At 45.5% G+C, this 24383-nt stretch overlaps 1 long non-coding RNA gene across 1 annotated transcript; it reads right to left on the bottom strand.

The window, feature by feature from the left end:
* Nucleotides 1–16305: 16305 nt before the first annotated feature.
* Nucleotides 16306–24084, bottom strand: LOC145876413 (uncharacterized). Its single transcript, XR_014391533.1, has 2 exons — nucleotides 21185–24084; nucleotides 16306–17151 (listed from the first exon to the last, which is right to left on the bottom strand). It is a non-coding gene; the product is annotated as an uncharacterized LOC145876413 (long non-coding RNA).
* Nucleotides 24085–24383: the final 299 nt, after the last annotated feature.

The raw sequence follows: 24383 nt of genomic DNA, 5'->3' as shown, positions 1-24383 counted from the left end.
TTTTGCTTAGATTATGGCATAATTGACTTATATTATGAATTATTACTCACATGATTACTTGTAATTTTGTATTAGGTTGAGATTAGTCTCAAAACTGTGGAATATAGTGGTAAAATTACAAACTCTATTAGGCACATCATTTATATACACCTTAAATATAAACATTTCCACTGTCTGTTTCTCTCATGTAAGAAGAAGACAGTGTTTTCCCTCTCTTGTTTCTCAGTAACTTAGTCACGTGGCCAAAGACAAAAGGGCCGTCTGAGAGTGACCAGTTTTTTGGTCCATCCTGTTCTTTCCCTATCTTTCAATGGTACAGCTGTGTGGAGATATGAAGACAACAGAGGCTAGCTTGAGCAGCAGCGACAATTCTATCAGCAGAAAGAAGTAAGAAAACTGGCATTATCACTTGTTTGTACGCTCTGCCCCCACCATGATCTCACACACCTGCTAAACTCCCACATAGACAAAAGAGGTTGTATTTTCCTATAAAGGCTGAGACCCAACTCTTGTTTGTTGGGCTTTTGACTGTTGCACCTGTTGTGCGATTATTAACCAGCTCCCTTTTATGCAAATCTTATTTTTTTTTAAATAGTTGTTTGGAGGAATCTACTGTCTCTCTCTTCCTTTCTGGTTAGAATTTCCACGACAACTTCCTGTGAAGCAACGGAGAAAGAAAAGGAGAGATTCGTCTATATGGCTCCATCTCAAATGATACCCTTTGAGACCCCATAGGTCACTACTATTTACCAGAGCCACATAGTACTATGTGTTTACTATATAGGGAATGCAGACCGGAAGCAGTGGTGCTCTCTTGTGGATGACTTATGTGGCTCTGTAAGTCATTTAGGAAATAGAATTTTAACTAAATATACATTTGAGATGAAGCCATATACAATGCAGGGATTTTTCTGCCACAGAAACCCTTGGGGGGGGCCGCCTAAAATAATTTTAAGTCCAAACTGTAATTTTATTTATAATAAAATATGTAAAAAAGACAATGGACCTACAAGCATGTATGTTTTAATAATATAATATTTGTGAAATTCGAAAAATAATGAATTTAACAGTATTGATATTGTTTTTAAGTTTGAGCAAAATAACACAGCACTTGCCATGGCAAAATGCATAGAATTGCAGGAAATTAACTTTAAAACTGCAAAAATGCATCTTGGCTCCATGCAAATTTGCATGGAAATTGTCTTAAAAATGGCGATAAAAAAAAACACAAATATGGCAGCCTTTAAAAATTCAGCTGTGCCGACTGCGCCAATTGCTGCGCCCTACCACGCCCCCTGTCACACCCACCACCCTAAGCCCCGTTTTAATCCAGAAAAAAACCCTGCAATGTTCAATCACAGTGAAGTTTCTGCACTTCTTGTGAGGTCACAGCCAAGTTTTTTGCACTTCCTGCGAGGTCACAGAGGCAGATGAGCACTTCCTGTGAGGTTAGAGTGCTTTCAGTGAGAGCTCTCAGTCATTAGAGGCTCTGGTTTGAGTTGTAAACAGGGTACACAGTGAGGACTGCGACGGCCCCCTACCAAGTCCAGCAAACAATAAATAAAACGTGCCTTTGTACCCCACGGGTGAGTAGGGTAGGGGGATGTGACGGTGTATGGACGAAGAGGAAATATACCATCCCCTAACACTGGAATTACACACACATCAGCTGACAGAAACTTTTCTCTCCACACGCTTCCCTCTTGCTCACCTGGGATATGTCCTGCTCTACCCACAAACCACAAGTAATCCAGCATCATGTACAAAGAAAAGATTACTAGATGAAAAAATACATTAGATGATTAGTTGGAGGTTCTCTTCCTCCTCCTCCTCCTCCTCTTGGTTCTCCATGCAGCCTCCACAGGCAGGGTGCGCCCTCCTGTGGGTCTGCCAGGCCCTACCACGACACGCAGCGGTGACCCCAGTTCATAAGGGAGCCATTGGGTCTGCCAGGCCCTACCACGACACGCAGCGGTGACCCCAGTTCATAAGGGAGCCTGTGGTTCTGCCAGGCCCTACCACGACATGCAGCGGTGACCCCAGTTCACAAGGGAGCCAGTGGGTCTGCCAGGCCCTACCACGACTCGGAGCGGTGACCCCAGTTCATAAGAGGGCCAGTGGGTCCCTACCACGACACGCAGCGGTGACCCCAGTTCACAAGGGAGCCAGTGGGGCACTGGAAGTGCTCAGCAAAGTCTGGCGAGAATGGAGAGGGTGCCGATGAGGCTGTATTTTGGGGGGGGTTGTGGGGTCACGAGTCCCTTGTGGGCGCTCTCCGGGGTTCGCACGGCACACCACAACTGAGAGAAGAAGAAACGGTCCACCGATAAATAAGACAGGCAGTAGCTAGATCATTCACATCCCTGTCTTCCTGACTGTATTATACTAATTCTGTTTCTACTGAGTGTACAAAAAATTAACAATACCTTCCTAATATTGAGTTACCCCCGCCCCCCCTTTTGCACTCAGAACAGTCTCAATTCGTTGGGTCATGGACACTACAAGGTGTGGAAAGCGTTCCATAGGGATGCTGCGCCCATGTTGACTCCAATGCTTCCCCACAGTTGTGGCAGGTTGACTGGATGTCCTTTGGGTGGTGGACCAGTCTTGATACACACTGGAAACTGTTGAGTGTGAAAAAACCCAGCAGCGTTGCAGTTCTTGACACAAACCAGTGCGCCTGGCACCTATTACCATACCCCCGTTCAAAGGAACTTAAATACACTATATATACAAATAGTATGTGAACACCCCTTCAAATTTGTGGATTCAGCAATTTCAGACACCTGTTGCTGACAGGTCTATAAAATTGAGAACACAGCCATGCAATCTCCATAGACAAACATTGGCAGTAGAAAGGCCTTACTGAAGAGCTCAGTGATTTTCAACGTGGCACCGTCATAGGATGCCACATTTCCAACAAGTCATTTCACGAAATTTCTGCCCTGCTAGAGGTACCCCCCCCCCCCCCCACCGATCAACTGTAAGTGCTGTTATTGTGAAGTGGAAACGTCTAGGAGCAACAACGGCAGTGATCGATGTGGAAGAAGTTGACTGGTCTGCACAGAGCCCTGACCTCAACCCCATTGAACACCTTCGGGATGAATCTGAAAGCCGACTGCGAGCCAGGACCTAATCGCCCCAACATCAGTGACCCGACCTCACTAATGCTCTTGTGGCTGAATGGAAGCGAGTCCCCCCGCAGCAATGTACCAACATCTAGCAGCAAAGTGGGGGACCAACTCCATGTCAATGCCCATGATTTTGGAATGAGAGGTTCGATGAGCACGTGTCCACATACTTTTGTAGTGTATTTTGATCTTGCCCATTCACACTCTGAATGACACACACACACACAATCCATGTCTCAATTGTCTCAAGCATTTTTTTTTACCTGTCTCCTCCCCTTCTTCATCTACACTGATTGAAGTGGATTTATTAACAAGTGACATCAATAAGGGATCGAAGCTTTCACTCGGTCAGTCTGTCATGGAAAGAGGTGTTCATAATGTTTTGTCCACTCAGTGTATGACAGGATTGGATGTTTATATATATATTTTTTAAATGATTTTAGTCATTTAGCAGACGCTCTTATTCAGAGTGACTTACAGGAGAAATTACGGTTAAGTGCCTTGCTTAAGGGCACACCGGCATGGTTTTTCACCTAGTCGGCTCGGGGATTCGAACCGCTCTTAACCGCTAGGCTACCTGCCACCCTATGCATGCAATGTCAATGTTGTTTGACTTGTTTGTGTATCAGCACATTGACCTAGTCTCACTGCAACACTGCGTCCATGTTGCTTGACACAGGCGTTTTCAAAGAACCTTTAGTCAAGGTGAGCTTCGCTCCCACTCAGTCTGTCTTATCAGACTTCCTGGTCTAACTGATTAACTTAATACTCAAACCTTATTGGCCGTTGAAAAGATTCAGTGGAACTCCCAGGGAGGGTTGGGGCACGTCTTTCAAACTTCCAAAATTATTTATTTTATTAGACTTTTTATTTTATTAGAACATTCAAAAGTACAACAGTAAGGCTACAATTTATACGATGACATTACAGTGATAGTTCAGCGATTTGAAATATTTAGATATTTGTTTCCTTACCATGAAAGCAGTCTATGGATAAGGAATCGGAGTGACTGCAATCCACAGTCAGAGTGACTGCAAGATCCACCCCCACACGGGAATATTTACCGTGCACCCACCTCCCACACAGGAACATTTACCCTGCACCCCACCTCCCACAGAGGAACATTTACCCTGCACCCCACCTCCCCCACAGGAACATTTACCCTGCACCCCACCTCCCCCACAGGAACATTTACCCTGCACCCCACCTCATACACAGGAACATTTACCCTGCACCCCACCTCCCACACAGGAACATTTACCCTGTACCCCACCTCCCACACAGGAACATTTACCCTGCACCCCACCTCCCACACAGGAACATTTACCCTGCACCCCATCTCCCACACAGGAACATTTACCCTGTACCCCACCTCCCACACAGGAACATTTACCCTGTACCCCACCTCCCACACAGGAACATTTACCCTGCACCCCACCTCCCACAGAGGAACATTTACCCTGCACCACACCTCCCACACACAGGAACATTTACCCTGCACCCCACCTCCCCCACAGGAACATTTACCCTGCATCCCACCTCCCCCACAGGAACATTTACCCTGCACCCCACCTCCCCCACAGGAACATTTACCCTGCACCCCACCTCCCCCACAGGAACATTTACCCTGCACCCCACCTCCCCCACACAGGAACATTTACCCTGCACCCCACCTCCCACACAGGAACATTTACCCTGCACCCCACCACCCCCACACAGGAACATTTACCCTGCACCCCACCTCCCACACAGGAACATTTACCCTGCACCCCACCTCCCCCACACAGGAACATTTACCCTGCACCCCACCTCCCACACAGGAACATTTACCCTGCACCCCACCTCCCACACAGGAACATTTACCCTGCACCCCACCTCATACACAGGAACATTTACCCTGCACCCCAACTCCCCCACACAGGAACATTTACCCTGCACCCCACCTCCCCCACACAGGAACATTTACCCTGCACCCCACCTCCCACACAGGAACATTTACCCTGCACCCCACCTCCCCCACAGGAACATTTACCCTGCACCCCACCTCCCCCACAGGAACATTTACCCTGCACCCCACCTCCCCCACAGGAACATTTACCCTGCACCCCACCTCCCCCACAGGAACATTTACCCTGCACCCCACCTCCCCCACAGGAACATTTACCCTGCACCCCACCTCATACACAGGAACATTTACCCTGCACCCACCTCCCACACAGGAACATTTACCCTGTACCCCACCTCCCACACAGGAACATTTACCCTGCACCCCACCTCCCACACAGGAACATTTACCCTGCACCCCATCTCCCACACAGGAACATTTACCCTGTACCCCACCTCCCACACAGGAACATTTACCCTGTACCCCACCTCCCACACAGGAACATTTACCCTGCACCCCACCTCCCCCACAGGAACATTTACCCTGCACCCCACCTCCCACACAGGAACATTTACCCTGCACCCCACCTCCCCCACAGGAACATTTACCCTGCACCCCACCTCCCACACACAGGAACATTTACCCTGCACCCCACCTCCCCCACAGGAACATTTACCCTGCACCCCACCTCCCACACACAGGAACATTTACCCTGCACCCCATCTCCCACATAGGAACATTTACCCTGCATCCCACCTCATACACAGGAACATTTACCCTGCACCCCACCTCCCACACAGGAACATTTACCCTGTACCCCACCTCCCACACAGGAATATTTACCCTGCACCCCACCTCCCACACACAGGAACATTTACCCTGCACCCCACCCCCCAATGGACATTACAGACTGTTACCCTGCCCCCACCACCCAATGGACATTACAGACTGTTACCCTGCCCCCACCACCCAATGGACATTACAGACTGTTACCCTGTTACCCTGCCCCCACCACCCAATGGACATTACAGACTATTACCCTGTTACCCTGCCCCCACCCCCCAATGGACATTACAGACTATTACCCTGTTACCCTGCCCCCACCCCCCAATGGACATTACAGACTATTACCCTGTTACCCTGCCCCCACCACCCAATGGACATTATAGACTGTTACCCTGCCCCCACCACCCAATGGACATTATAGACTGTTACCCTGCCCCACCACCCAATGGACATTACAGACTGTTACCCTGCACCCCACCTCCCCCACACAGGAACATTTACCCTGCACCCCACCTCCCACACAGGAACATTTACCCTGCACCCCACTTCCCACACAGGAACATTTACCCTGCACCCCACCTCCCCCACACAGGAACATTTACACGGCACCCCACCTCCCACACACAGGAACATTTACCCTGCACCCCACCCCCCAATGGACATTACAGACTGTTACCCTGCCCCCACCACCCAATGGACATTACAGACTGATACCCTGTTACCCTGCCCCCACCACCCAATGGACATTACAGACTATTACCCTGCCCCCACCACCCAATGGACATTACAGACTGTTACCCTGTTACCCTGCCCCCACCACCCAATGGACATTACAGACTGATACCCTGCCCCCACCACCCAATGGACATTACAGACTGTTACCCTGTTACCCTGCCCACACCACCCAATGGACATTACAGACTGTTACCCTGCCCCCACCACCCAATGGACATTACAGACTGTTACCCTGCCCCCACAACCCAATGGACATTACAGACTGATACCCTGTTACCCTGCCCCCACCACCCAATGGACATTACAGACTATTACCCTGCCCCCACCACCCAATGGACATTACAGACTGTTACCCTGCCCCCACCACCCAATGGACTTTACAGACTGTTACCCTGTTACCCTGCCCCCTCCACCCAATGGACATTACAGACTGTTACCCTGCCCCCACCACCCAATGGACATTACAGACTGTTACCCTGCCCCCACCACCCAATGGACTTTACAGACTGTTACCCTGCCCCCACCACCCAATGGACATTACAGACTGTTACCCTGCCCCTACCACCCAATGGACATTACAGACTGTTACCCTGTTACCCTGCCCCCACCACCCAATGGATATTACAGACTGTTACCCTGTTACCCTGCCCCCACCACCCAATGGACATTACAGACTATTACCCTGTTACCCTGCCCCCACCACCCAATGGACATTACAGACTATTACCCTGTTACCCTGCACCCCACCACCCAATGGACATTACAGACTGTTACCCTGCCCCTACCACCCAATGGACATTACAGACTGATACCCTGTTACCCTGCCCCCACCACCCAATGGACATTACAGACTGTTACCCTGTTACCCTGCCCCCACCACCCAATGGACATTACAGACTGTTACCCTGCCCCCACCACCCAATGGACATTATAGACTGTTACCCTGTTACCCTGCCCCCACCCCCCAATGGACATTACAGACTGTTACCCTGCCCCCACCACCCAATGGACATTACAGACTGTTACCCTGCCCCCACCACCCAATGGACATTACAGACTGTTACCCTGCCCCCACCACCCAATGGACATTACAGACTGTTACCCTGCCCCCACCACCCAATGGACATTACAGACTGTTACCCTGTTACCCTGCCCCCACCACCCAATGGACATTACAGACTATTACCCTGCCCCCACCACCCAATGGACATTACAGACTGTTACCCTGCCCCCACCACACAACGGTAATGTATATTGCTACAGTTGTAAATGTGCATATATTATTATTATTACTATTATTGTTATTGTTGTGTCTCATTCACTTCTCTATTTATTTGTTACATATTTACCTGCACTGTTGATCCCGGTGTATCAGATTTTCACCCTGTAATTACATCTCTATCACAAGTGACTAATAAACTCATCTAATCTAAACCTTTCACAACTGTCTGACTAAGAACATCTGTATGAAAACCAAATTAAAGATTTAAAAAACAACTGATGATGCTATATGAAAATAAATTGGTGGAGGAGATAAATCATAAACCTAAATTGAGAAACTTTTGTTTGATTAAGAACAAATGAATGTTTGAGAGAAAGTTGATGTCCACCCTACAGCCGGAGATCACTATGTACACAGGTAAGAACAGGGATATTGACCCTCCATGTGTCAACAGGCCGGTATTAGAGATCACTATGTACACAGGTAAGAACAGGGATATTGACCCTCCATGTGTCAACAGGCCGGTATTAGAATAGTAGAGGAGAGACTTTGTAACTACTGTGACCTGGAAGAGGTAGAGAATGAAATTCACTCAATACTTTATTGGCCTTTAAAAGACGATATACAGGTGTTTCTATTCCAGAAAGCCACTAGGTGGTAGGGCCTGGGAGAACCCTGGTATTATTCTATATACAGGTGTTTCTATTCCAGAAAGCCCACTAGGTGGTAGGGCCTGGGAGAACCCTGGTATTATTCTATATACAGGTGTTTCTATTCCAGAAAGCCACTAGGTGGTAGGGCCTGGGAGAACCCTGGTATTATTCTATATACAGGTGTTTCTATTCCAGAAAGCCACTAGGTGGTAGGGCCTAGGAGAACCCTGGTATTATTCTATATACAGGTGTTTCTATTCCAGAAAGCCACTAGGTGGTAGGGCCTGGGAGAACCCTGGTATTATTCTATATACAGGTGTTTCTATTCCAGAAAGCCCACTAGGTGGTAGGGCCTGGGAGAACCCTGGTATTATTCTATATACAGGTGTTTCTATTCCAGAAAGCCCACTAGGTGGTAGGGCCTAGGAGAACCCTGGTATTATTCTATATACAGGTGTTTCTATTCCAGAAAGCCACTAGGTGGTAGGGCCTGGGAGAACCCTGGTATTATTCTATATACAGGTGTTTCTATTCCAGAAAGCCCACTAGGTGGTAGGGCCTAGGAGAACCCTGGTATTATTCTATATACAGGTGTTTCTATTCCAGAAAGCCACTAGGTGGTAGGGCCTAGGAGAACCCTGGTATTATTCTATATACAGGTGTTTCTATTCCAGAAAGCCCACTAGGTGGTAGGGCCTAGGAGAACCCTGGAATTATTCTATATACAGGTGTTTCTATTCCAGAAAGCCCACTAGGTGGTAGGGCCTGGGAGAACCCTGGAATTATTCTATATACAGGTGTTTCTATTCCAGAAAGCCACTAGGTGGTAGGGCCTAGGAGAACCCTGGAATTATTCTATATACAGGTGTTTCTATTCCAGAAAGCCCACTAGGTGGTAGGGCCTGGGAGAACCCTGGTATTATTCTATATACAGGTGTTTCTATTCCAGAAAGCCCACTAGGTGGTAGGGCCTAGGAGAACCCTGGTATTATTCTATATACAGGTGTTTCTATTCCAGAAAGCCACTAGGTGGGAGGGCCTGGGAGAACCCTGGTATTATTCTATATACAGGTGTTTCTATTCCAGAAAGCCACTAGGTGGTAGGGCCTGGGAGAACCCTGGTATTATTCTATATACAGGTGTTTCTATTCCAGAAAGCCCACTAGGTGGTAGGGCCTGGGAGAACCCTGGTATTATTCTATATACAGGTGTTTCTATTCCAGAAAGCCACTAGGTGGTAGGGCCTAGGAGAACCCTGGAATTATTCTATTTACAGGTGTTTCTATTCCAGAAAGCCACTAGGTGGCAGGGCCTAGGAGAACCCTGGTATTATTCTATATACAGGTGTTTCTATTCCAGAAAGCCCACTAGGTGGTAGGGCCTGGGAGAACCCTGGTATTATTCTATATACAGGTGTTTCTATTCCAGAAAGCCACTAGGTGGTAGGGCCTAGGAGAACCCTGGAATTATTCTATATACAGGTGTTTCTATTCCAGAAAGCCCACTAGGTGGTAGGGCCTGGGAGAACCCTGGTATTATTCTATATACAGGTGTTTCTATTCCAGAAAGCCCACTAGGTGGTAGGGCCTGGGAGAACCCTGGAATTATTCTATATACAGGTGTTTCTATTCCAGAAAGCCCACTAGGTGGTAGGGCCTAGGAGAACCCTGGTATTATTCTATATACAGGTGTTTCTATTCCAGAAAGCCACTAGGTGGTAGGGCCTAGGAGAACCCTGGAATTATTCTATATACAGGTGTTTCTATTCCAGAAAGCCACTAGGTGGTAGGGCCTAGGAGAACCCTGGTATTATTCTATTTACAGGTGTTTCTATTCCAGAAAGCCACTAGGTGGTAGGGCCTAGGAGAACCCTGGTATTATTCTATTTACAGGTGATTCTATTCTAGAACCCTGGTATTATTTGGCTGTTCTAGGAGAAAAACCTGAAAGGTTTTTTTGTTTATTCAATATTCAAGTTTGCCAATTTGTTTGATAAAGCCTGGAAAAAGAGAAAAAGGCCAACCTCTAATTAAATGACATATTTAGTTCAAGGTGTATATCAAGTCCACGTACGTACGGATTGTGCGTAGGCTTATTAATTTGAAGTCGGAAGTTTACATACACTTAGGTTGGAGTCAGTAAAACTCGTTTTTCAACCACTCCACAAATTTCTTGTTATCAATCTATAGTTTTGGCAAGTCGGTTAGGACATCTACTTTGTGCATGACACAAGTAATTTTTCCAACAATTGTTAATGACAGATTATTTCACTTATAATTCACTGTATCACAATTCCAGTGGGTCAGAAGTTTGCATACACTAAGTTGACTGTGCCTTTAAACAGCTTGGAAAATTCCAGAAAATTAAGCTTCCGATAGGCTAATTAACATAATTTGAGTCAACTGGAGGTGTACCTGTGGATGTATTTCAAGGCCTACCTTCAAAGTCAGCTATTTGCTTGACATCATGGGAAAATCAAAAGAAATCAGCCTAGACCTCAGAATTTTTTGGTTGTTGACCTCCACAAGACTGGTTCATCCTTGGGAGCAATTTCCAAACACCTGAAGGTGCCACGGTCATCTGTGCAAACAATAGTATGCAAGTATAAACACCTTGGGACCACGCAGCCGTCATACCGCTCAGGAAGGAGACGCGTTCTGTCTCCTAGAGATGAACGTACTTTGGTGCGAAAAGTGCAGATCAATCCCAGAACAACAGCAAAGGACCTTGTGAAGATGGTGGAGGAAACAGGTACAAAAGTACCTATATCCACAGTAAAACGGGTCCTATATTGACATAACCTGAAAGGCCGCTCAGCAAGGAAGAAGCCACTGCTCCAAAACCGCCATAAAAAAGCCAGACTACGGTTTGCATCTGCACATGGGGACAAAGATAGTACTTTTTGGAGAAATGTCCTCTGGTCTTCGCTTCGCTCCACAGGTAATATTACACTTCATTACATTACAACGGTTTGGTTTGTTTGATCTGAGCAATTTTTCTTAGCTAGCTACATAGCCGTCTTTGTATCAAAGATAATTGTGTAGTTTAGAGTAATTAGAGTAATTATCGAGGCTAGCTATTTTTCGTCCTCCTAACGTAGTCAACACTGCTAGCTAGCTAGTCAACACTGCTAGCTAGCCAACTACTACCGACTAGCAGCACTGTAGAAACTATTACATTACAACGAAACGACTTGATTAGTGTAGTGTTAGTGTTAGTTAGCTAGCTACATAGTTGTCTTTGCTGTCTTTGTATCTAAGATAATTGTGTAGTTTAGAGTAATTATCGAGGTTAGCTAGCCAGCCGCGACGCGACGCCTTGTCCAGACTCCAGACTTAGTCAACACACCTAGTCATCATCAAACCCACTGCTAGCTAGCCAACCGTTACCGACTAGCAGCGCTGTAGATACTAATACATTACAACGGAACGATTTGACTAGTGCAGTGTTAGCTAGCTAGCTACATAGTTGTCTTTGTCATAGCTTGATACATGTGTAGTTTAGTAATTATCGAGGTTAGCTAGCCAGCTATTTACGTCCCCCGCGACGCCATTTTTCCAAACCTAGCCAACTATTACGGACGAGCAGCACTGTAGAAACTAAATACATTACAAAGGAACTTCTTAATTAGTGTTATGTTAGCTAGCTACAAAGTTGCTTTTGTATCATGACAAGGTGTAGTACTGAAACTATCGAGGTTATCTAGCCAGCTACACGTTCAAACAAAGTCAACAACGCAGCCACTGCTAGTTAGCCTACTCCACCAGCCAGCAGTACTGTATCATTTTCGTCATTTTAGTCATTAAGATTTTCGCAATGTAAGCTTAACTTTCTGAACATTCGAGACGTGTAGTCCACTTGTCATTCCAATCTCCTTTGCATTAGCGTAGCCTCTTCTGTAGCTTGTCAACTATGTGTGTGTCTATCCCTGTTGTCTCCCCTCTGCACAGGCCATACAAACGCTTCACACCGCGTGGCCGTTGCCACTCTAACCTGGTGGTCCCAGCGCGCACGACCCACGTGGAGTTCCAGGTCTCCGGCAGCCTCTGGAACTGCCGGTCTGCGGCCAACAAGGCTGAGTTCATCTCAGCCTATGCTACCCTCCAGTCCCTAGATTTCCTGGCACTGACGGAAACATGGATTACCACAGATAACAATGCTACTCCTACTGCTCTCTCCTCGTCTGCCCACGTGTTCTCGCATACCCCTAGAGCATCGAGCCAGCGGGGTGGTGGCACTGGAATCCTCATCTCTCCCAAGTGGACATTCTCTCTTTCTCCCCTGACCCATCTGTCTATCTCCTCATTTGAATTCCTTGCTGTCACAGTTACCAGCCCTTTCAAGCTTAACATCCTTATCATTTATCGCCCTCCAGGTTCCCTTGGAGAGTTCATCAATGAGCTTGACGCCTTGATAAGTTCCTTTCCTGAGGATGGCTCACCTCTCACAGTTCTGGGTGACTTTAACCTCCCCATGTCTACCTTTGACTCATTCCTCTCTGCCTCCTTCTTTCCACTCCTCTCCTCTTTTGACCTCACCCTCTCACCTTCCCCCCCTACTCACAAGGCAGGCAATACGCTTGACCTCATCTTTACTAGATGCTGTTCTTCCACTAATCTCATTGCAACTCCCCTCCAAGTCTCCGACCACTACCTTGTATCCTTCTCCCTCTCGCTCTCATCCAACACTTCTCACTCTGCCCCTACTCGGATGGTATTGCGCCGTCCCAACCATCGCTCTCTCTCTCCCGCTACTCTCTCCTCTTCCATCCTATCATCTCTTCCCTCTGCTCAAACCTTCTCCAACCTATCTCCTGATTCTGCCTCCTCAACCCTCCTCTCCTCCCTTTCTGCATCCTTTGATTTTCTCTGTCCCCTATCCTCCAGGCCGGCTCGGTCCTCCCCTCCTGCTCCGTGGCTCGACGACTCACTGCGAGCTCACAGAACAGGGCTCCGGGCAGCCGAGCGGAAATGGAGGAAAACTCGCCTCCCTGCGGACCTGGCATCCTTTCACTCCCTCCTCTCTACATTTTCCTCTTCTGTCTCTGCTGCTAAAGCCACTTTCTACCACTCTAAATTCCAAGCATCTGCCTCTAACCCTAGGAAGCTCTTTGCTACCTTCTCCTCCCTCCTGAATCCTCCTCCCCCTCCCCCCCCCCTCCTCCCTCTCTGCGGATGACTTCGTCAACCATTTTGAAAAGAAGGTTGACGACATCCAATCCTCGTTTGCTAAGTCAAACGACACTGCTGGTCCTGCTCACACTGCCCTACCCTGTGCTTTGACCTCTCTCCCCTCTCTCTCCAGATGAAATCTTGCGTCTTGTGATGGCCGGCCGCCCAACAACCTGCCCACTTGACCCTATCCCCTCCTCTCTTCTCCAGACCATTTCCGGAGACCTTCTCCCCTACCTCACCTCGCTCATCAACTCATCCTTGACCGCTGGCTACGTCCCTTCCGTCTTCAAGAGAGCGAGAGTTGCACCCCTTCTGAAAAAACCTACACTCGATCCCTCCGATGTCAACAACTACAGACCAGTATCCCTTCTTTCTTTTCTCTCCAAAACTCTTGAACGTGCCGTCCTTGGCCAGCTCTCCTGCTATCTCTCTCAGAATGACCTTCTTGATCCTAATCAGTCAGGTTTCAAGACTGGGCATTCAACTGAGACTGCTCTTCTCTGTGTCACGGAGGCTCTCCGCAATGCTAAAGCTAACTCTCTCTCCTCTGCTCTCATCCTTCTAGACCTATCTGCTGCCTTTGATACTGTGAACCATCAGATCCTCCTCTCCTTCCTCTCCGAGCTGGGCATCTCCGGCGCGGCCCACGCTTGGATTGCGTCCTACCTGACAGGTCGCTCCTACCAGGTGGCGTGGTGAGAATCTATCTCCGCACCACGTGCTTTCACCACTGGTGTCCCCCAGGGCTCTGTTCTAGGCCCTCTCCTATTCTCACTATACACCAAGTCACTTGGCTCTGTCATATCCTCACATGGTCTCTCCTATCATTGCTATGCAGACGACACACAATTAATCTTCTCCTTTCCCCCTTCTGATAACCAGGTGGCGAATCGCATCTCTGCATGTCTGGCAGACATATCAGTGTGGATGACGGATCACCACCTCAAGCTGAACCTCGGCAAGACGGAGCTGCTCTTCCTCCCGGGGAAGGACTGCCCGTTCCATGATCTCGCCATCACGGTTGACAACTCCCTTGTGTCCTCCTCCCAAAGTGCTAAGTACCTTGGCGTGACCCTGGACAACACCCTGTCGTTCTCCACTAACATCAAGGCGGTGACCCGATCCTGTAGGTTCATGCTCTACAACATTCGCAGAGTACGACCCTGCCTCACACAGGTAGCGGCGCAGGTCCTAATCCAGGCACTTGTCATCTCCCGTCTGGATTACTGCAACTCGCTGTTGGCTGGGCTCCCTGCCTGTGCCATTAAACCCCTACAACTCATCCAGAACGCCGCAGCCCGTCTGGTGTTCAACCTTCCCAAGTTCTCTCACGTCACCCCGCTCCTCCGCTCTCTCCACTGGCTTCCAGTTGAAGCTCGCATCCACTACAAGACCATGGTGCTTGCCTACGGAGCTGTGAGGGGAACGGCACCTCCGTACCTTCAGGCTCTGATCAGGCCCTACACCCAAACAAGGGCACTGCATTCATCCACCTCTGGCCTGCTCGCCTCCCTACCTCTGAGGAAGCACAGTTCCCGCTCAACCCAGTCAAAACTGTTCGCTGCTCTGGCACCCCAATGGTGGAACAAGCTCCCTCACGACGCCAGGACAGTGGAGTCAATCACCACCTTCCGGAGACACCTGAAACCCCACCTCTTTAAGGAATACCTGGGATAGGATAAAGTAATCCTTCTAACCCCCCCCCCCCCCCCTTAAAATATTTAGATGTACTATTGTAAAGTGGTTGTTCCACTGGATATCATAAGGTGAATGCACCAATTTGTAAGTCGCTCTGGATAAGAGCGTCTGCTAAATGCCTTAAATGTAAAATGTAAATGGTCTGATGAAACAAAAATAGAACTCTTTGGCCATAATGACCATCGTTATGTTTGGAGGAAAAAGGGGGAGGCTTGCAAGCCGAAGAACACCATCCCAACCGTGAAGCCCGGGGGTGGCAGCATCATGTTGTAGGGGTGCTTGCTGCAGGAGAGACTGGTGCACTTCACAAAATAGATGGCTTCATGAGGAAGAAAATTATGTGGATATATTGAAGCAACATCTCAACACATCAGTCAGGAAGTTAAAGCTTGTTTGCAAATGGGTCTTCCAAATGGACAATGACCCCAAGTATACTTCCAAAGTTGTGTCAAAATGGCTTAAGGGCAACAAAGTCAAGGTATTGGAGTGGCCATCACAAAGCCCTGACGTCAATCCCATAGACAATTTGTGGGCAGAACTGAAAAACCGTGTGCCCAGGCCGGCGGAGATACAATCTTCGGCAAAATCATTCGCAAGGAGATTCCTGCAAAAATATTATTTGAAGATAAATATTATTTGAAGAAAAATATTATTTGAAGAAAAATATTATTTGAAGATAATAAACATATAAACATATTCAAAGATGACAAAAAATGTAATGTGATACAATTTTGTATCACTTATTTTCAATTTAAATCCGTATAATAAAATGATAGCAATACCAAGGCTAAACATACAGTCTTGGAACTGTACGTTGACAATGGTTAAGGTAAAATTCAATTACAGTTAATAAAATAATATAGAAAATATTTACACAAGAAGCAACCTATTATCACACAGTCAAACTCTCATTTCATTTAGTAAGTTGACCTGCCGTTCTCACTGTTAAACATCACAGTGTTCAATACAACGGCTCTTTAATTCAAAGGAAAAAATTACTATAAATAGACATCCTAAAGAATACATTTCAATACATTTCTTTAAAAAACAAAACAATAAAATAATATACTGTATTTTGGATATTTCATTTAGTGATTACCTGACTCAGTTACACCAGCTCTGTCAGGAGGAATGGGCCAAAATTCACCTAACTTATTGTGGGAAGCTTGTGGAAGGCTACCCGAAACGTATGACCCAAGTTAAACAATTTAAAGGGAATGCTACCAAATACTAATTGAGTGTATGTAAACTTCTGACCCACTGGGAATGTGATGAAAGAAATAAAAGCTGAAATAAATCAAATCAAATCAAATGTATTTATATAGCCCTTCTTACATCAGCTGATATCTCAAAGTGCTGTACAGAAACCCAGCCTAAAACCCCAAACAGCAAGCAATGCAGGTGTAGAAGCACGGTGGCTAGGAAAAACTCCCTAGAAAGGCCAAAACCTAGGAAGAAACCTAGAGAAGAACCAGGCTATGAGGGGTGGCCAGTCCTCTTCTGGCTGTGCCGGGTGGAGATTATAACAGCACATGGCCAAGATGTTCAAATGTTCATAAATGACCAGCATGGTCAAATAATAATAATCATAGTAGTTGTCGAGGGTGCAACAAGTCAGTAACACAAGAGTAAGTGTCAGTTGGCTTTTTCATAGCCGATCTTTGAGAGTATCTCTACCGCTCCTGCTGTCTCTAGAGACTTGAAAACAGCAGGTCTGGGACAGGTAGCACGTCCGGTGAACAGGTCAGGGTTCCAAAGCTGTAGGCAGAACAGTTGGAACTGGAGCAGCAGCAATGCCAGGTGAACTGGGGACAGCAAGGAGTCATCAAGCCAGGTAGTCCTGAGGCATGGTCCTAGGGCTCAGGTCCTCCGAGAGAAAGAAAGAAAGAGAGAAAGAGAGAATTAGAGAGAGCATATTTAAATTCACACAGGACACCGGAAAAAACAAGAGAATTACTCAAGATGTGACAGACTGACCCTAGCCCCCCGACACATAAACTACTGCAGCATAAATACTGGAGGCTGAGACAGGAGGGGTCAAGAGACACTGTGGCCCTATCCGATGAAACTCCCGGACAGGGCCAAACAGGTAGGATATAACCCCACCCAGTTTGCCAAAGCACAGCCCCCACATCACTGGAGGGATATCTCCAACCACCAACATACCATCCCGGGACAAGGCCGAGTATAGCCCACAAAGATCTCTGCCACGGCACAACCCAAGGGGGGTGCCAACCCAGACAGGAAGACCACATCTGTGACTCAACCCACTCAAGTGACGCACCCTTCCCAGGGACGGCATGGAAGAACACCAGTAAGCCAGTGACTCAGCCCCTGTAATAGGGGTAGAGGCAGAGAATCCCAGTGGAAAGAGGGGAACCGGCCAGGCAGAGACAGCAAGGGCAGTTCGTTGCTCCAGCCTTTCCATTCACCTTCACACCCCTGGGCCAGACTACACTTAATCATAGGACCTACCGAAGAGATATGTCTTCAGTAAAGAATTAAAGGTTGAGACTGAGTCTGCGTCGCTGACATGGGTAGGCAGACAATTCCATAAAAATGGAGCTCTATAGGAGAAAGCCCTGCCTCCAGCTGTTTGCTTAGAAATTCTAGGGACAATTAGAAGGCCCGCGTTTTGTGACCGTAGCGTACGTGTAGGTATGTACGGCAGGACCAAATCGGAAAGATAGGTAGGAGCAAGCCCATGTAATGCTTTGTAGGTTAGCAGTAAAACCTTGAAATCAGCCCTTGCCTTAATTGGAAGCCAGTGTAGGGAGGCTAGCACTGGAGTAATATGATCAATTTTTTTGGTTCTAGTCAGGATTCTAGCAGCCGTATTTAGCACTAACTGAAGTTTATTTAGTGCTTTATCCGGGTAGCCAGAAAGTAGAGCATTGCAGTAGTCCAACCTAGAAGTAACAAAGGTATGGATTAATTTTTCTGCGTCATTTTTGGACAGAAAGTTTCTGATTTTTGCAATGTTACGTAGATGGAATAAAGCTGTCCTTGAAACAGTCTTGATATGTTCTTCAAAAGAGAGATCAGGGTCCAGAGTTACGCCGAGGTCCTTCACAGTTTTATTTGAGACAACTTTACAACCATCCAGATTAATTGTCAGATTCAGCAGAAGATATCTTTGTTTCTTGGGACCTAGAACAAGCATCTCTGTTTTGTCCAAGTTTAAAAGTAGAACGTTTGCAGCCATCCACTTCCTTATGTCTGAAACGCAGGCTTCCAGCGAGGACAATTTTGGGGCTTCACCATGTTTCATCGAAATGTACAGCTGTGTGTCATCCGCATAGCAGTGAAATTTAACATTTTGTTTTCGAATGACATCCCCAAGAGGTAAAATATATAGTGAAAACAATAATGGTCCTAAAACGGAACCTTGAGGAACACCAAAATTTACAGTTGATTTGTCAGAGGACAAACCATTCACAGAGACAAACTGATATCTTTCCGACAGATAAGATCTAAACCAGGCCAGAACTTGTCCATGTAGACCAATTTGGGTTTCCAATCTCTCCAAAAGAATGTGGTGACCGATGGTATCAAAAGCAGCGCTAAGATCTAGGAGCACGAGGACAGATGCAGAGCCTCGGTCTGACGTCATTAAAATGTCATTTACCACCTTCACAAGTGCAGTCTCAGTGCTATGATGGGGTCTAAAACCAGACTGAAGCGTTTCGTATACATTGTTTGTCTTCAGGAAGGCAGTGAGTTGCTGCGCAACAGCTTTTTCTAAAATGTTTGAGAGGAATGGAAGATTCGATACAGGCCGATAGTTTTTTTATAATTTCTGGGTCAAGATTTGGCTTTTTCAAGAGAGGCTCTATTACTGCCACTTTTAGTGAGTTTGGTACACATCCGGTGGATAGAGAGCCGTTTATTATGTTCAACATAGGAGGGCCAAGCACAGAAAGCAGCTCTTTCAGTAGTTTAGTTGGAATAGGGTCCAGTATGCAGCTTGAAGGTTTAGAGGCCATGATTATTTTCATCATTGTGTCAAGAGATATAGTACTAAAACACTTTAGTGTCTCCCTTGATCCTAGGTCCTGGCAGAGTTGTGCAGACTCAGGACAATGGAGCTTTGGAGGAATACGCAGATTTAAAGAGGAGTCTGTAATTTGCTTTCTAATGATCATGATCTTTTCCTCAAAGAAGTTCATGAATTCATTACTGCTGAAGTGAGAGCCATCCTCTCTTGGGGAATGCTGCTTTTTAGTTAGCTTTGCGACAGTATCAAAAAGAAATTTCGGATTGTTCTTATTTTCCTCAATTAAGTTGGAAAAATAGGATGATCGAGCAGCAGTGAGGGCTCTTCGATACTGCACGGTACTGTCTTTCCAAGCTAGTCGGAAGACTTCCAGTTTGGTGTGGCGCCATTTCCGTTCCAATTTTCTGGAAGCTTGCTTCAGAGCTCGTGTATTTTCTGTATACCAGGGAGCTAGTTTCTTATGACAGATGTTTTTAGTTTTTAGGGGTGCAACTGCATCTAGGGTATTGCGCAAGGTTAAATTGAGTTCCTCGGTTAGGTGGTTAACTGATTTTTGTCCTCTGACGTCCTTGGGCAGGCAGAAGGAGTCTGGAAGGGCATCAAGGAATCTTTGGGTTGTCTGAGAATTTATAGCACAACTTTTAATGCTTCTTGGTTGGGGTTTGAGCAGATTATTTGTTGCGATTGCAAACGTAATAAAATGGTGGTCCGATAGTCCAGGATTATGAGGAAAAACATTAAGATCCACAACATTTATTCCATGGGACAAAACTAAGTCCAGAGTATGACTGTGGCAGTGAGTAGGTCCAGAGACATGTTGGACAAAACCCACTGAGTCGATGATGGCTCCGAAAGCCTTTTGGAATGGGTCTGTGGACTTTTCCATGTGAATATTAAAGTCACCAAAAATTAGAATATTATCTGCGATGACTACAAGATCCGATAGGATTTCAGGGAACTCAGTGAGGAACACTGCATATGGCCCAGGAGGCCTGTAAACAGTAGCTATAAAAAGTGAGTGTGTAGGCTGCATAGATTTCATGACTAGAAGCTCAAAAGACGAAAACGTCATTGTTTTTTTTTTTTGTAAATTGAAATTTGCTATCGTTTATGTTAGCAACACCTCCGCCTTTGCCGGATGCACGGGGATATGGTCACTAGTGTAACCAGGGGGTGAGGCCTCATTTAACACAGTAAATTCATCAGGCTTAAGCCATGTTTCAGTCAGGCCAATCACATCAAGATTATGATCAGTGATTAGTTCATTGACTATAACTGCCTTGGAAGTGAGGGATCTAACATTAAGCAACCCAATTTTGAGATGTGAGGTATCACAATCTCTTTCAATAATGGCAGGAATGGAGGAGGTCTTTATTCTAGTGAGATTGCTAAGGCGAACACCGCCATGTTTAGTTTTGCCCAACCTAGGTCGAGGCACAGACACGGTCTCAATGGGGAAAGCTGAGCTGAATACACTGACTGTGCTAGTGGCAGACTCCACTAAGCTGGCAGGCTTACTAACAGCCTGCTGCCTGGCCTGCACCCTATTTCATTGTGGAGCTAGGGGAGAAATCCCTACATCCATAACTAGCGGTTTCCTCATTACCAGATATACTACATCCATAACTAGTGGTTTCCTCATTAGCAGATATACTACATCCATAACTAGTGGTTTCCTCATTACCAGATATACTACATCCATGACTAGTGGTTTCCTCATTAGAATGGAGGAGTTTCTACAACCAAATTGCGTGTGCATCGCTGCAATTTTAGCAAACACAGAAAGGGGCCTATATTGGAGGCCAAAAGTCATCTGGCACACTGCTTAGGTCTTGACTGTCTTAAGATAGTCTTGTCAAATGTTGTACAACTTCATGGGTACTCTCTGGTCATCCCTTTTTACCTCAAATAAACAGTGGATTTCTGCTGTTGTGGGCATTTAACCATCTGTATGACTTTGTTGTTCACACAGGAGAGATGGGACTATCGTGGATCCTCTGGGGAGCCTCAACAACCTCATGATGCTGACGAGGCAGAGAAGAGTCTCTCCAGATCAGAACTCCTCAAGAAACACCTGCAGAGACCCACAGGGAAGAAATCTCACTGCTGCTCTGACTGTGGGAAAAGATTCACCTCATCAGAAAAACTTAAAATACATCAAAGAATTCACACTGAAGAGAAACCTTTTGGCTGTTCTCAATGTGGGAAGAGTTTTACCAAGTCAAGAAGCCTGATATCACATCAGAGAACACACACAGGAGAGAAACCTTTTAGCTGTAATCAATGTGGAAGGAGTTATGCCCTGTTAGGTAGCCTGACAGCACATCAGAGAACACACACAGGAGAGAAATCATTTAGCTCTACTCAATGTGGGAAGAGTTTTTTTAGTTCTAGCTGTCTGAAGAGACACCAGAAAACACACACAAGAGAGAAAGCTTTTAGCTGTAATCAATGTGGAAGGAGTTATGCCCTGTTAGGTAGCCTGACAGCACATCAGAGAACACACACAGGAGAGAAACCTTTTAGCTGTAATCAATGTGGAAGGAGTTATGCCCTGTTAGGTAGCCTGACAGCACATCAGAGAACACACACAGGAGAGAAACCTTTTAGCTGTACTCAATGTGGGAAGAGTTTTTTTCGTTCTAGCTGTCTGAAGAGACACCAGAAAACACACACAGGAGAGAAACCTTTTAGCTGTAATCAATGTGGAAAGAGTTTTACCCAGTCAAGAAGCCTGATATCACATCAGAGAACACATACAACAGAGAAATGAGAGAAACCATATAGCTGTACTCAATGTTGGAAGAGTTTTATTTCATCTAGACAGCTGAAGATACACCATAGAACACACACAGGAGAGAATACTTTTAGCTGTAATCAATGTGGAAGGAGTTATGCCCTGTTAGGTAGCCTGACAGCACATCAGAGAACACACACAGGAGAGAAATCATATAGCTGTACTCAATGTGGGAAGAGTTTTTTTTGTTCTAGCAGTCTGAAGGTACACCATAGAACACACACAGGAGAGAAATCATATAGCTGTACTCAATGTGGGAAGAGTTTTTTTTGTTCTAGCAGTCTGAAGGTACACCATAGAACACACACAGGAGAGAAATCATATAGCTGTGATCAATGTGGGAAGAGTTTTTTTCGTTCTAGCCATCTGAAGATACACCATAGAACACACACAGGAAAGAAATCTTTTAGCTGTGATCAATGTGGGAAGAGTTTTACTACAACTAGCAGTCTGACTAAACACCAGAGAACACACACAGGAGAGAAACCTTATGGCTGTGATCAGTGTGACAAGAGATACTTTGATAAAAGCTCTCTGATTAATTAAACACCAGAAAATTCATGAAGGAGTTGTTTCATGATATCAATGAAATAATGTCACAATGTAGAATGTTTAAACATTGTAGTAGGAGTATTTTAATGATGTCACAATGTAGAACCCTAAACGTTTGTCCCCTGTTCTATTGATTTCAACATGATATGGATATTAGCCTCAGGGGGAAAATCCAGACTCTGAATTGGAAGAGTTACTATTTATGAGATTTAACAAAAAGTGACAAAAAAAATGTATTACACTTACCATGTTGGTGACCCACTTGAATCAAAATGCAACACTTCGAAATGTTTAGGTTTTCAATATATCACCAACTGTTTCTGCTTATTGGTTATTGATTTGGACACGTTAAAACTGTGTTTTGACATTGGGGATATCCCACCTAGCAACATGTCATTGAAAAGACGTTGAAAATAAGACTATGCCCGACATCCAATATATGTTCGTTGTAGTTGAAAGTGAAAGTTGAAAAGAGGTATTTTCTGGTCGTTTTTTCAATGACTTGAAAACAGCTTCATTTCAACGTACTTGCAGCCTATACACATGGACGCAGTATAATAAATTGGTCTATAATCAATTTTATTAACAATCCTACATCACTCCAGTATTTATTTACAACATTCAAGTGCTAATTGTCTTTATTCCACTACTGAAGAAGCATGACTCAAATCACCTCATATTTATAAAAAATAAAATAAAAAAGTACAATTTTTTTTTAATGAAATATATGCATTCACTACTGTACGTCGCTCTGGATAAGAGCGTCTGCTAAATGACTAAAATGTAAAATTTAAAAAATTTAAAACATTCAGCCTGACAAAATCAGATTTTTTTTATTATTTCATGCCTCACCATTAGGTTCTTTATTGTCAATATGTATTAACAAAGGGGTGTACATTTGGTTTTGATATTTCATATTTACAATTCATGTAATACTTATTCATGCAACCAACTGACAATTTTTGGGTACAATTATATTGATATTGTTATCCTGCTTTTAGAATATCAGGGTTCATTCTCAGATGTGCCAACCCAAATGTACTAGAGCATGACATTGGGGACTGGGCCCCGATCCAACAACATGCCTATCTAGTGAACCCTGAATAGAGAGAGAAGCTCTGCAGTGAGGTGGAAAGTTACTATGGATATTTCAGGAGTTTCCTCTTGAAATCAGACATGTCTGTGGTGAGGACAACTTGGTTGCTGATTGTCTCAAGGGTGGGCAGTTAAAAAGTTGAGTGTTTTGTGTTTAGCCAGTGCATTGCCATGGATCACAATTTATTATGACTGCATGTTTTTCCGTATTGGAGATGAGTTTTGTTTGGGCTCGTTCCAAGGGGACGAGAGTTCTAGAAGCTAGTGAGTTTTAGGAAGACGAGAGTTCTAGAAGCTAGTGAGTTTTAGGAAGACGAGAGTTCTAGAAGCTAGTGAGTTTTAGGAAGACGAGAGTTCTAGAAGCTAGTGAGTTTTAGGAAGACGAGAGTTCTAGAAGCTAGTGAGTTTTAGGAAGACGAGAGTTCTAGAAGCTAGTGAGTTTTAGGAAGATGAGAGTTCTAGAAGCTAGTTAGTTTTAGGAAGACGAGAGTTCTAGAAGCTAGTGAGTTTTAGGAAGACGAGAGTTCTAGAAGCTAGTGAGTTTTAGGAAGACGAGAGTTCTAGAAGCTAGTGAGTTTTAGGAAGACGAGAGTTCTAGAAGCTAGTGAGTTTTAGGAAGACGAGAGTTCTAGAAGCTAGTGAGTTTTAGGAAGACGAG

This window comes from Salmo salar, unplaced genomic scaffold (genome assembly GCF_965601325.2).
Source record: "Salmo salar unplaced genomic scaffold, fSalSal1 ptg000587l, whole genome shotgun sequence".
In the NCBI taxonomy this organism is placed as follows: domain Eukaryota; kingdom Metazoa; phylum Chordata; class Actinopteri; order Salmoniformes; family Salmonidae; genus Salmo; species Salmo salar.
Note: the sequence above shows the minus strand (reverse complement) of the source record. Positions and strands in the feature narration are given on the sequence as shown.